This window comes from Zingiber officinale, chromosome 8B (genome assembly GCF_018446385.1).
Source record: "Zingiber officinale cultivar Zhangliang chromosome 8B, Zo_v1.1, whole genome shotgun sequence".
NCBI lineage: Eukaryota > Viridiplantae > Streptophyta > Magnoliopsida > Zingiberales > Zingiberaceae > Zingiber > Zingiber officinale.
In genome coordinates this window covers 2,525,596-2,538,009 of record NC_056001.1, presented here as the reverse complement: position 1 = coordinate 2,538,009, position 12,414 = coordinate 2,525,596, and the positions used below count along the sequence as shown (strand labels likewise).

The 12,414-nt window shown below is 38.1% G+C and overlaps 1 long non-coding RNA gene across 1 annotated transcript; it reads left to right on the top strand.

Annotated features, from left to right (window-relative positions):
• LOC122014642 lies at positions 1-389 on the top strand. Its single transcript, XR_006120733.1, has 3 exons — positions 1-81; positions 163-291; positions 360-389. It is a non-coding gene; the product is annotated as an uncharacterized LOC122014642 (long non-coding RNA).
• The last annotated feature ends 12,025 nt before the right edge of the window (positions 390-12,414 follow it).

The window sequence follows — 12,414 nt, the reverse complement described above, 5'->3', positions numbered from 1 at the left end:
GTTTTTGTAGATATAAGGTATCATAGCAGATCTTCCAGCACCACTCCGTGGATCCACCGTACTTAGGGTTGTTGGAGAGTCGTAAGTATTTTTTTTATTATTAGTAATTCAAGTTCTTTATTTATAACATATATCTTATGTCTTAATATTGCTTATATGTAGGTTTACTCCGGTGGCCATCGAGTATCCACCTATATCACACGGAAATTTAAGGAAAGAGTCTGCATATCTGGGACTACATGGAGACATGTAGATGCTGGAACTAAGGATTTCTATTATCAAGAATTTGTGGTAAGTAAATTGAATATGTACATTATATTTATCCTTTAATATTCTAAAATTTTATTTTTAAATTGCAGAAAAAATATACATGGGAGGAGGGATACGAGGTAGAATTTGCAAAAACTTGGAATATTTATTGTGCCAAGTTGTACAAAGACCTATTATACTATGTGAAAAAGGATGGCACACGGCCTGCTTATGTATCCGAGGAGATTTGGAGTGCATGGACGACCACTTGGTCTGCAGAAAGATGGCAAACAAATGCTTTAAAAGCTCGAGCGAATAGGAATACAGAGCCAGGTGGTCCGAGTACTGGATCTGCTCGACATACATCAGGATCTCGTTCCATTGTTGAGCATGCTATAGATCTGGTGATTTTAATTTAAAGTTATATAAATTAAATTTTTATTTATTAATGAACTTGTATAATTTTAGTCAAATTTGTTTGTGCATGCAGGAGCGTTCTTTAGAAAGACAACCCACTTGCTTGGAGGTCTTTCTCAAAACTCACAAGAGAAAGGATGGCACATATATTGATGATCGATCAAAGAACATTGGGGTTTGAATTAATTTATATTTAATCTTTAATAATGATTAATTAGCTTTACTAATTGTGTATAATATATAAATTGTATATTTTTTCTACACAGGAGGAAATGACAAGCAGGGTTGCTCAGGCATCTCAGCCACCAGTAGAAGGAGGGGAGTCATAGGATCTATCCACCCAGGATATAAATGAAATTTATTATGATGTTGTGGGTGGAAGGACAAAGAACTCCTCCCTCTACGGCCTTGGTTCCTAGGCGAAGGTGGTATTTGATCGCTTGAGGACTCCTAGGGGTCGTGCGAGTTCCTCTTCTTCTTCTTCTGAGGTGGAGTCATTAAGAAAAGAAAACCAAGACTTGAAGACTCAGATGACTACCATGGATCAGAAGTGGGAGAAGAAGTGGGCTGCACAGGAGCAGACATTGGCCCAGATGCAAGCAATCATTGCACGATGGGACCCATCACAGCAGCCCCAGTCAGAGGAGACCCCAGACCCATCAGACCCAGACCCCGCAGATGATTAGATTTTGTTGAGGTATGTTTATCTATAACTTGATTTTTTTTATATTTTTTTAGATATTCATTAAGTCAAATATATTTATTGTATATTATTAGATACTTATCTTAAAGTGTTTTACATTTTTCAGGAGTTCATACTGATACATTCACCATCACCACTATTATTGGTTATCCAAAATATAATCCAGGTATTTTTTTTTTTACAAGTAAAATTAGTCATATATAATAATGTTTGAGTTATATTACATTTGCATCGAGTTATTCTAATCATAATCTATTGTATTTGACTTTTACAGGATTATATTCGGATATATGTATAAGTGATGTATCATGGTATGTATTTTGGATATTTTGTATTTGTCGTTCACTTGTATAATTTTAGATATTTTTGATTGTGAGAACTTGATACTTAGATTTTATTATAGTTTGGAGATTTTCTATTTGTCGTTCAATTATGTTTATATATTTGTTGTATGTTGTATTTTGGAGATTGTGGATTGATTTATATTGTGATATTGTTAATATATTGTGTGGATTGTGTTTGTGATACCATCGATTGTGATGGTTTGTATTTGTATTAAATTTGTATATGGGAAACTAGCAAAACAGGGGCTGGATTTCAAAAATTTTCCAGATTTTTACCGACGGAATTATAACTTCCGTCGGTAACCTATCGAAAAAGCACAGGATTTCTTCGATATAATACCGACGAAATAACTAATTCCATCGGTAAACACCGACGGAAACCCTAATTCCGTCGGCGAACACCGACGGAAACTCTACTTCCGTCGGTGTTCTCCAACGGAAAAGGCTTTTCCGTCGGTGTTTGCCGACAGAATTAGGGTTTCCGTCGGTAGTCTCCGTTGACCGCCATTTGCTTTTTTACCGACGGGTAAGAATCTCAGTCGGTAATATACCGACGGAAATATATATTCAGTCGGTAATTACCGACGGCTGTATTTTTCCGTCGGTAAATTTATTGCCGACCAAAATATTTCCGACATCAGAAATTCCGTCGGCATTCCGTCGGTAATCTCATATACCGACGGAATATTCAGTCGGTAATAATGGTAATTTTTGTAGTGATTATTACTTAGCGTGCTAAGGTCTTCAGTACAGGGCGATCGGTCAAAGGATCAGTCAGATCCAAAGGATCTAATACTTTATTCATATGTTAAGACACCTATTATATATACAATCAACCAATAGCCGATCAGGTTTAAGAGATAGTAGGCCTACCACAAATCCAGTCAATTATAAGTCAGGCCGAATCCAAAGGACCCAGCTTCTCATTCTCATAGTACAGCATATGGTCAGTCAGCCTTTAAACTGATTAAACATAGGGCGCTCAATACCAATACGTACACATAACCTGCACGACCTTTCAGTCGAATGAGCGTACAAGACAGCCCTCCTTCATACAGTCGGTTGGCTAAAAGTCCAACAAAGATATGTTCAAAGGACAACATTATCATAGAATCATAATCACATGTCAGAGAGCAACAACCATTTGTCAAAGAATATTTTTCAGTTATGACATATGCATTCAATGGAAACTTCTTACGAAGATGATTATACAACTTCTATTATTTTTGCGAAAGTTACACGAGACTTTTCATATACATATAATAGAAGATTCCTTAAAGGATAACTATACAAACTTTAGATTGTACATCTTCCATTATCTGGCATCTTTTTATACCAAATATTTTTTATAACCTCATTATTGCGGAGGTTATGAGAGGTGATATAAAAGGGGGTTGTCTCCGCTGGCAAGATATGTTTTACATCCACAATACATTACAAGCCAACTTTACCGCATGTACTCTCATTTTTTACTGTTCATCTTCTCCATATTTCGCTCGGCCACTATATTGATTTAAGCGTTCGAGAGTCTACGCTAGGGACCTCTTCCCTAGTTTTTGCCCTAACGTTCTATTGGATCTTTCGAGTGTCCACAGAAAGGAGCCAAAAGGAGTGCCAAGCATCGTCGTTTCTCCCTAGCAAAGTCTTCTCCCAGTCAACGTCAGAGCCACCTTTCCCAACGCATCATCTCCATAGCTTTCAGACATGATCAACTAATAAATTTGACAATTAATTAGGTCATCGAATATATTGTATTTGTGATGGAGGTTGAACTTAGGAGTACTCAATTTTTAATAGGTCATAATTTTTAACTCGAAATTTGAAATCAAGTTATGTCGATGTTCATGTATGTAGAATTTGAAAATCTACATTTGTTATTGAGAAACCCATCACCGCCAAGTTTCAAACCAAAAAAACACCGTTTAGATCTTTTTTGAAGGATCTAAACATTTTTGTTATTTTTAGTATTTTCTTTTTTTATGATATTTAGGGCATTTTTGGTATATCGGGTATTTATGAGTTATGATTTGTCTATATAAGCATTGTATTTTGATAATTTATTTCTGTTATGAATTTTACTTTTAGTAAAAAAATTTCTTTTTTTACAAGATAGGATTGATGTCTATATATTAGTATTTCTTTTCTTTCTTGAAATTTTAGGATCTAGAGTTTATATAAATACTTATTTAGTTGTTTGAGTAATCATCCTCTATATATTCTGAATAAAGATTTTTTATAAAATATTTGTTTATGATTTCTGATCCCATCCAGAAGATGAGTAAATAAGCGGCCAATGAGATGGCAGGAATGTTGCTAGTTGGGAACTGCATACCTAGAGCTAGGAGTTATGACCTATACACACCACAGATAGAGCCAACGGGAACTTTAGAGTGAGAACCAGGGAGCGGAGCCCTGACACAGGCACTCCAACACTCAAGTCAGAACGGTAACCGAGCAAAATGGAGAAGAAGATGAATAGTAAAACCGTAATGTGGATGTGTATACATGCACGTGTCTGGCCAACAGAGAGGTTCCCTTTTTATATTGTCCTTCATAGCCTCCATAATAATGAGGCGTCTAGGGATGTAAATGAGTTGAACCGAGCCGAACAGTATTAAGTTCGAGTTCGGCTCGTTTAAGTTATATTCAGGCTTGAGCTCAAATCGAACTTTTATCACAAGGCTCGAGCTCGGCTCATTTTGGAATTACTAAGCTCGCGAACAGTTCGAGTTCGGCTCGCTATTAGCTCAATTATCACAGTTACCGAGCCTAACTCGTTAAGCGAGCTCGAGCTCATTTTCGGGCTCGTTTAGAGATTGTTTTTGGGCTCGTTTTAAGGCTCGTTTTACAGGCTTATTAAGCGAACTCGAGAATTCATTTGAATAAATATTCAATAAACCTAACAACTAAAATAATATAAACTCAACACATCATTAAACACCCCAAACTACTACATTAAACTTCCAAACTCAACACACCGAGCCCTTTAATCGAGCTGAGCTCAAGCTCGAGTTCATGAGCTCATAAGCGAACATGTTCTCGAGCCCTTTAAGCGAGCCGAGCTCGAGCCCGAGTTCACGAGCCTATAAACGAACATGTTCTCAAGCCCTTTAAACGAGTCGAGCTCGAGCCCTTTAAACAAGCCGAGCTCGAGCCCTTTAAACGAGTCGAGCTCGAGCCTGAGCTCACGAGCCTATAAACGAACATGTTCGTGAGCTCATGAACCGAATATCCTTAAGCTCGGCTCGATAAAACTATTGAGCTCGAAATCAAGCTCAAGCTTAGCTCGATAAGCTAAACGAATGAACTCAAATGAGTTTTTTACCGAATTTAGCTCTGAATAGCTCGTGAACCATTTGGTTCATTTACATACCTAGAGGTGTCCAAAAATGTAAGGTGCCAGAATATGTCAGGTAGTGGAGGAAGTACGACAGTCTTCTCCTAGGCAGAGGAAGGTTCTGTTGTATGTGTATGTTAGAGCAAGGGAATATTTCCTGGTGAGTAATCGTTATTCTCTGGCAGGTATGGTTGTGATTGCCTGACAAGGTTGTCTCTTAGAGGGGGTCCGATCAGCTTGGAGCCGACTAGGTTTAGGTTGGGAGCTATGTTCATATGAGGTGGGAAGACAAGCCCCGTTGAAATTTGATCAGTGTAGGTCGATTGGGTTTATACTGGGAGTCATGCCCATGCGAGGTGGCGAGCCAAGCCCCGTTGAAGTCTGATCAGTGTAAGCCAATCGAGTTTATGCTGGAAGTCATGCTCATGAGAAGTGAGAAACTGAATCTCGGAGATCCAACCGACTTTGGAGCCTGCCGAGTTATTGCGGGGAGTCATGGTTATGAGAAGTGGCCGGAGAGCTGAGCCTTGGAGGTTCGATAGATTATAAGGTTGGTCGTGTTTATGTTGGGAGTTATGCTCATGAGAAGTAGAGAATTAAGCTCGGGAGGTCCGACCGGCTTTAAGGTTGGTCGGGTTTATGTTGGGAATCATACCCATGAGAAGTGGGGAGCTAAACTCTGAAGGTCCGATCAATTCTGGAACCGATCGAGTTATTGCTAGGAGTCATATCCATGAAAAGCGGAGAGTTGAGCTCCGAAGATTAGAGCGGCTATAGGGTCGATCGGATTTATGTTGGAAGTCATGCACATGAGAAATGGGGAACTGAGTCCCGGTGGTCCAACCGACTCCAGGGCCGGTCGAGTTTATGTTGCGAGTCATACTCATGAGAATTGGAGAAATGAGCCCCGAAGGTCCAACCAGTTTTAGAGCCGCTCGTGTTAATGTTGAAGGTCATGCCTATAAGAAGTGGGGAGCTAAGCCTCGAAGATCCAACCGGCTCTAGGGTCGGTCGGATTTATATTGGGAGTCATGCCCATGAAAAGTGAGGAACTAAGCCCCGAAGGTCTGACCGATTTTAGAGTCGATCGAATTAATATTGGGAGTCATGCCCATGATAAACCGAAAGTTGAGCCTTGGAGATTCGATTGACTCTAGAATCAATTAAATTTATACTAGAAGCCCTATCCATGAAAAATATGAAGCTGAGCCCCGTTAAAAATATTCGTTGGAATACATACATTTTAACTTTTGATTATCACTTTATCTTAATATTGACTATTATATTATTTAAATTTTAACTATCACATTATCTTGAACTTTTATATCACGTTAACTATTGACTCATATTACTTTAGAATAACTCACAGATACCATATCATTGTTTTTTTCTTATCTTTTGTTAAATCTATCTTCTCGTCAACGGATAATCACTATAATACCGGCATTAATTTGCCCATACTGTAAAAGATCATGATCCCGAGGGATGGAGGGAGAGCTGGAAATGGAGATAGACATTATTGGCCTGTTTTTTCTTTTAGCCTATCTGCACGTGTAAAGCAACTCTGCTACAAGTGATGACGTGATGATGGTATGAGACGAGAGAAAGGGTAGGTGGTTTTATGGAGTTGTCATCTGTGGCAGCCATTGATGCAGTTCATAAAATTAGGGCTCTATGAACTGAGAAAGGAATACATTACCTCTCTCCGTTGTTATGATCTAAGTTAAGCACGAGCGCTTGCGCTTGCACTTGCACTTACCCTCTGGCCTCTGGTTGTTTTTCTCTCGTGATGGGAATACATACGTCTTCCACGCGCGATTGTCAGTGTTGGAGCAGTACGTAGCTTTATGAAGCGCAGGATGGTGTAAGCGCTGTTCGTGCTGGGCGCTGCTGCTGCTGCTGAGTGGATTGAGTGGGAGAGTGCGTGCGTCGATGGGCGAGTAAGGATTGGGGCGAAGCTGCAGTGAGACTGTAGCTTGTTTCCTTTGCGAGGCATCGAGGAACACAGGCAACAGAGAAAGAGAGGTGTTGGATGCCTGCTCTCTCGCTTGGGTTCCATCTGGTTTCAGTTTCATAATGTCACACGGAAAGCGAAACCCAGATCACGTACGACGTGTTGGAAACAGAAATTATGGGAGAAGAAAAAAGAATTATAGAAGGAAAAAATGTGGAAGAGGAGAAATAACTCTATGTGGAAGAGGAGTAGAAGAAAATAGAAAACTCAACTTGTTTCATTCAGTGAAAAGAAGTACATATTTATAGGCTTATTGGATAAGCACTAATATGAGATAATCATGATATTTAAAAAAATAAATAAATAAATTTTATCTCCACGAACTCTTATCAATTCATCAAGTTCTATCTCTATCCTATCTCTAGTCAAGACTTGCCACATCACTATTTTATTTCCATAAGATTTTATCAACAAAAAATAAAGTTTAATTTTCAACACCCCCTCTTAAACTTGATTTTGTGACTCCAAGCAAATATCGCATTTTGATGAAGTCTTCAAATTTGAGTGGCTTGGTAAAAATATCAGCAACTTGATCTTGAGACTTTATGTATTCCACTTGCACCTCTTTTCTTGTAATACATTCTCTGATATAGTGAAAGCGCGTATCGATGTGCTTGCTTCTATTATGGAAGACTGGATTTTTTGCTAGTGCTATTGTAGACTTGTTATCAACACGTATCTTAGTTGCCTCTTCTTGTGGTAAACTTAACTCATTCAATAAATTTCTGAGCCAAACAGCATGACAAACACATGAAGTCGCAGCCACATACTCTGCTTCACAAGTAGAAAGTGTAACAATAGGCTGCTTTTTCGACATCCAAGTAAAGGCTGTATCTCCCATAAAGAACACAAATCCTGTAGTGCTCTTTCTATCATCTATATCTCCACCCCAATCACTGTCACTATATCCTTCAAGTTTGAAGTGGTTAGATGTTGAATAAAATAATCCAAAATCTATCGTACCTTTGATATAGCGCAAAATTCTCTTAGCGATCTTAAGGTGGGTAGTAGTTGGATCTTCCATGTAGCGACTAACAAGTCCAACAGCATAAAGAATATCAGGCCTTGTGCACGTCAAGTATCGTAAACTTCCAACCAAACTCTTAAAAAATGTTGGATCAACTTTTTCTTCTTCATCATGCTTTGATAGCTTGACTCCACATTCTACTGGGGTATTTATAGACTTACTATTATCCATCCTGAACTTCTTTAATATCTCTCTTACATAACCTGCTTGTGAGATGAAGCTTCCATCTTCCCTTTGGTTCACTTCAATGCCCAGATAGTATGCCATGAGCCCAATATCAGTCATTTCAAACTCTTTAGTCATCACTTCTTTAAATTCTCCAAACATACTTGGATTGCTTCCTGTGAAGATCAAGTCATCGACATATAGGCATACAATTAAAACATCTTTATCCTTACTCTGAATGTATAATGCATGTTCATAAGGACATTTGATGAAGCCTTTCTCTTGCAGGTGCTTGTCTATTCGGCTATTCCATGCCCTTGGTGCTTGCTTCAGCCCGTAGAGAGCCTTCTTCAATTTTAGAACTCTGTCTACTTGTCCTTTAACTTCATAACCTGATGGTTGCTGAATATAGACTTCTTCTTCAAGAACTCCATTTAAAAAAGCAGATTTTACATCCATTTGATGTATTTTCCACTTATTTTGAGCTGCTAAAGCAATGATTAGTCTGATAGTTTCTAATCGAGCAACAGGAGCGAATACCTCATCATAATCAATGCCAGATCTTTGACTGTAGCCTTTTGCCACCAATCTTGCTTTATATCTTTCAACTTCTCCTTTGGCATTCTTCTTTATTTTGTACACCCACTTCACACCAATCGCCTTATGTCCTTTAGGAAGTGTCGTTAACTCCCATGTGTCATTCTTCTCTATCGCCTTGATTTCTTCATCCATTGCATCTTTCCACCTTTTGCTTTTTATAGCTTCTTGGAAATCTATAGGCTCGCAATCCGCAAAGAGACAAAATAGAGTAAGATTATCTTGATTTTCAGTTACCTCATAAATTTCCCGTAAGCTTCTAAAGCGTGGTACTCTTTCACTTGAAGTTGATGCAGATAAATTCTCTTGAGTACTTGATGTTGGTGTTACTAGTGGAGTAGTAGGCTCCTCTCTTGTTTGCTCTACCCTTGGTTGCTCCACCCTTAGTTGCTCCACATCTTCTTCTTCAAAGCACGGGAAAAAGTTGTAATCTTCATTTTGAGATTCCCAATTCCATTCTTCTTCTTCATTAAATATGACATCTCGGCTGATGATTGTCTTCCCAGTATCTGGATTGTATAGCTTATACCCTTTTGAGTTAGTATCATAACCAATAAAAATAAACTTCTTACTTTTATCATCCAATTTGCTTCTTGATTGATCAGGCACATGAACGTGAGCTATACTTCCAAAAACTTTTAGATGAGAAATCCCAGGCTTCCTTCCGCTCCATGCTTCTTGTGGTGTCTTCCCCCACACACTCCTTGTTGGTGATCGGTTGGATAAGTATACTGCACATGCAACCGCTTCTGCCCAAAGTTCCTTTGGTAGCCGCTTGCTTTTGAGAATGCTCCTTGCCATGTCAAGGATGGTTCGATTCTTTCTTTCCGCCACTCCATTTTGTTGAGGGGATCTTGGAACTGTCAAGGGTCGTCGTATTCCGTTGGCTTCACAAAATTCTTGAAACTCCTTTGAGGTAAATTCTCCTCCTCGATCAGAACGCATAGCTTTGACCTCGAGACCGCTCTCCTTTTCTATGGTAGCTTTAAATTTCTTGAATATGCCGAAGACCTCCGATTTTTGCTTCAAGAAGTATACCCAAGTTTTCCGAGAAAAATCATCTATGAAAAGAATGAAATAATTACTCTTACCAAGTGAACTTGGCTTTATCGGCCCGCAAACATCTGTATGTATAAGTTCAAGAGGCTTTTGAGCTCTTGAACTTGACTCCTTTGGAAAACTTCTTCTAAATTGCTTCCCACGTAGGCATGCTTCACATACTTGATCAGGATGTTTGATGTAAGGTAGTCCTCTCACCATCTCCTTCTTTGAAAGCAGTTCTAGTCCTCCGAAATTCAGATGTCCAAATCGAAGATGCCATAGCCAAGTGATGTCTTTGTAACAAGCTTTGAGACAGTTGACGACATCATTTTGAATATTAAGTAAGAACATTCTATTTTTTGACATAGGCACCTTAGCAATTAAGCAACCAATATGATCTTTCAAGATGAGCATACCATCTTTTAGATGAATATCATACCCTTTTGCCAAAAGTTGTCCTAAGCTTAGGATGTTGCTCTTCATATTTGGTACAAAGAAAACATTTGAGATAAATTCATGTTTTCCATTCTTCAAACGGATGAGAATGTTACCTTTGCCTTTTACCTCAATCTTTGATTCATCTCCGAAGGATACATTACCACCAACTAATTCATCAAGCTCTACAAACATGTTTCTTTTCCCACACATATGATTGCTTGCACCAGTGTCGAGATACCAAATTGTATCTTCTTCTCTTTCATTATCTTTATACGCTAGCAGTAGGGTGCCATCTTCTTCTTTCCTTTCTTCCATATAATTTACTCTTTCATATACTCTATTCTTGGGAGATCTACATTCTTTTGCATAATGTCCAAATTTGTCACAATTGTAGCACTTAACTTGAGATTTATCGTACCTCGAGTTTGTATACCCTCTTCCACGTCCTCTTGTTGAATGTTCTCCTCTTTCATTGTTGTTGTTGGAGACCCATCCTTGCTCATTAGAACGACCTCGTCCATATCCACGACCTCTTCCCCGTTGACTTCTATTATTACTGGAGCTTTCATCTTTCTTTGTCGGTTGAAGAGTCGTCTTTAGGAGTTGTTGAGTAATTTCTTCATTTATCTTCTTCTTTTCTTCATGAGCTTGTAATGAACCCAGCAGTTGCTCAATCGTCATGACTTGTAGATCCTTGGTCTCTTCGATGATGGTTGTAATACTATCAAATTTTGAATCCAATGATCGAAGAATTTTCTCAATAATAGTTACTTCTTCTAGTTTCTCACCATTTCTCTTTAGTTGATTGGAAATGGTAGAGACTCTAGAAAAGTAATCTGATACTAACTCACCTTCTTTCATACGAAGAGCATCAAATTGACTTCTTAATGTCTGAAGTCGTACCTTTTTTACCTTTTCTTCTCCTTGATATGAGACTTGGAGCTTTTCCCATGCTTGTTTGGCTGAAGTAGCACTTGAAATCTTCTCAAAACCATCCTCATCTAAAGCTTGATAAATGAGGAAGAGAGCCTTCTTGTCTCTCTTTCTTAAATCTCTCAGACTGTCTTTTTCAGTTGGAGATAACGTCGAGTCATCACGAGGCTCAACGTAGCCTTTTTCTATAACTTCCCAAACATCATGAGCTCCAAGAAGCGCCTTCATCTTGATACTCCAATTGTCATAATTACTCGCTTTGAGTACTGGAACTTGGAAGGGAACCATACCTCCATTAGCCATAGCTCTGATACCACTTTGTTGGAAACAGAAATTATGGGAGAAGAAAAAAGAATTATAGAAGGAAAAAATGTGGAAGAGGAGAAATAACTCTATGTGGAAGAGGAGTAGAAGAAAATAGAAAACTCAACTTGTTTCATTCAGTGAAAAGAAGTACATATTTATAGGCTTATTGGATAAGCACTAATATGAGATAATCATGATATTTAAAAAAATAAATAAATAAATTTTATCTCCACGAACTCTTATCAATTCATCAAGTTCTATCTCTATCCTATCTCTAGTCAAGACTTGCCACATCACTATTTTATTTCCATAAGATTTTATCAACAAAAAATAAAGTTTAATTTTCAACACGACGTTCACCTGTGAAGCATGCATGCATGCATCGCTTGTCCCCTTCCTGACAAGGAAGTTTAAGATCGATCTTGGAGAAAACGTCGTATATATGTACGTATTATATCTGTGCCAATTCCATTTGACAAATTAAGTACTTGTAGCTACGTTTCCCATACTAAAACATATATATTGGTTTATAAGAAAATCATATAGTTCCATCATAAGATTACATTTAATCTTTGATATCTACATCAAACTACAATTACAAATTGACATATTATCAAAAGCTCAATGACAAGTAGCTTGGTTGGTAATTAACTTAGTATCAAGTATCTGTTAAAGCTAAATATGCAGTTTACAGAAACAGATAATTACTAATTACTATTGGCATTCATGTGAGCACAGTGTAACTCATCCTAATTAATGAATCAGTAGTAATGTTCCTTATATCACTCCTAAATTAAGATATGAAAGAAAGCATAAACTTCACACTCAAGTGGAGCATTTTTA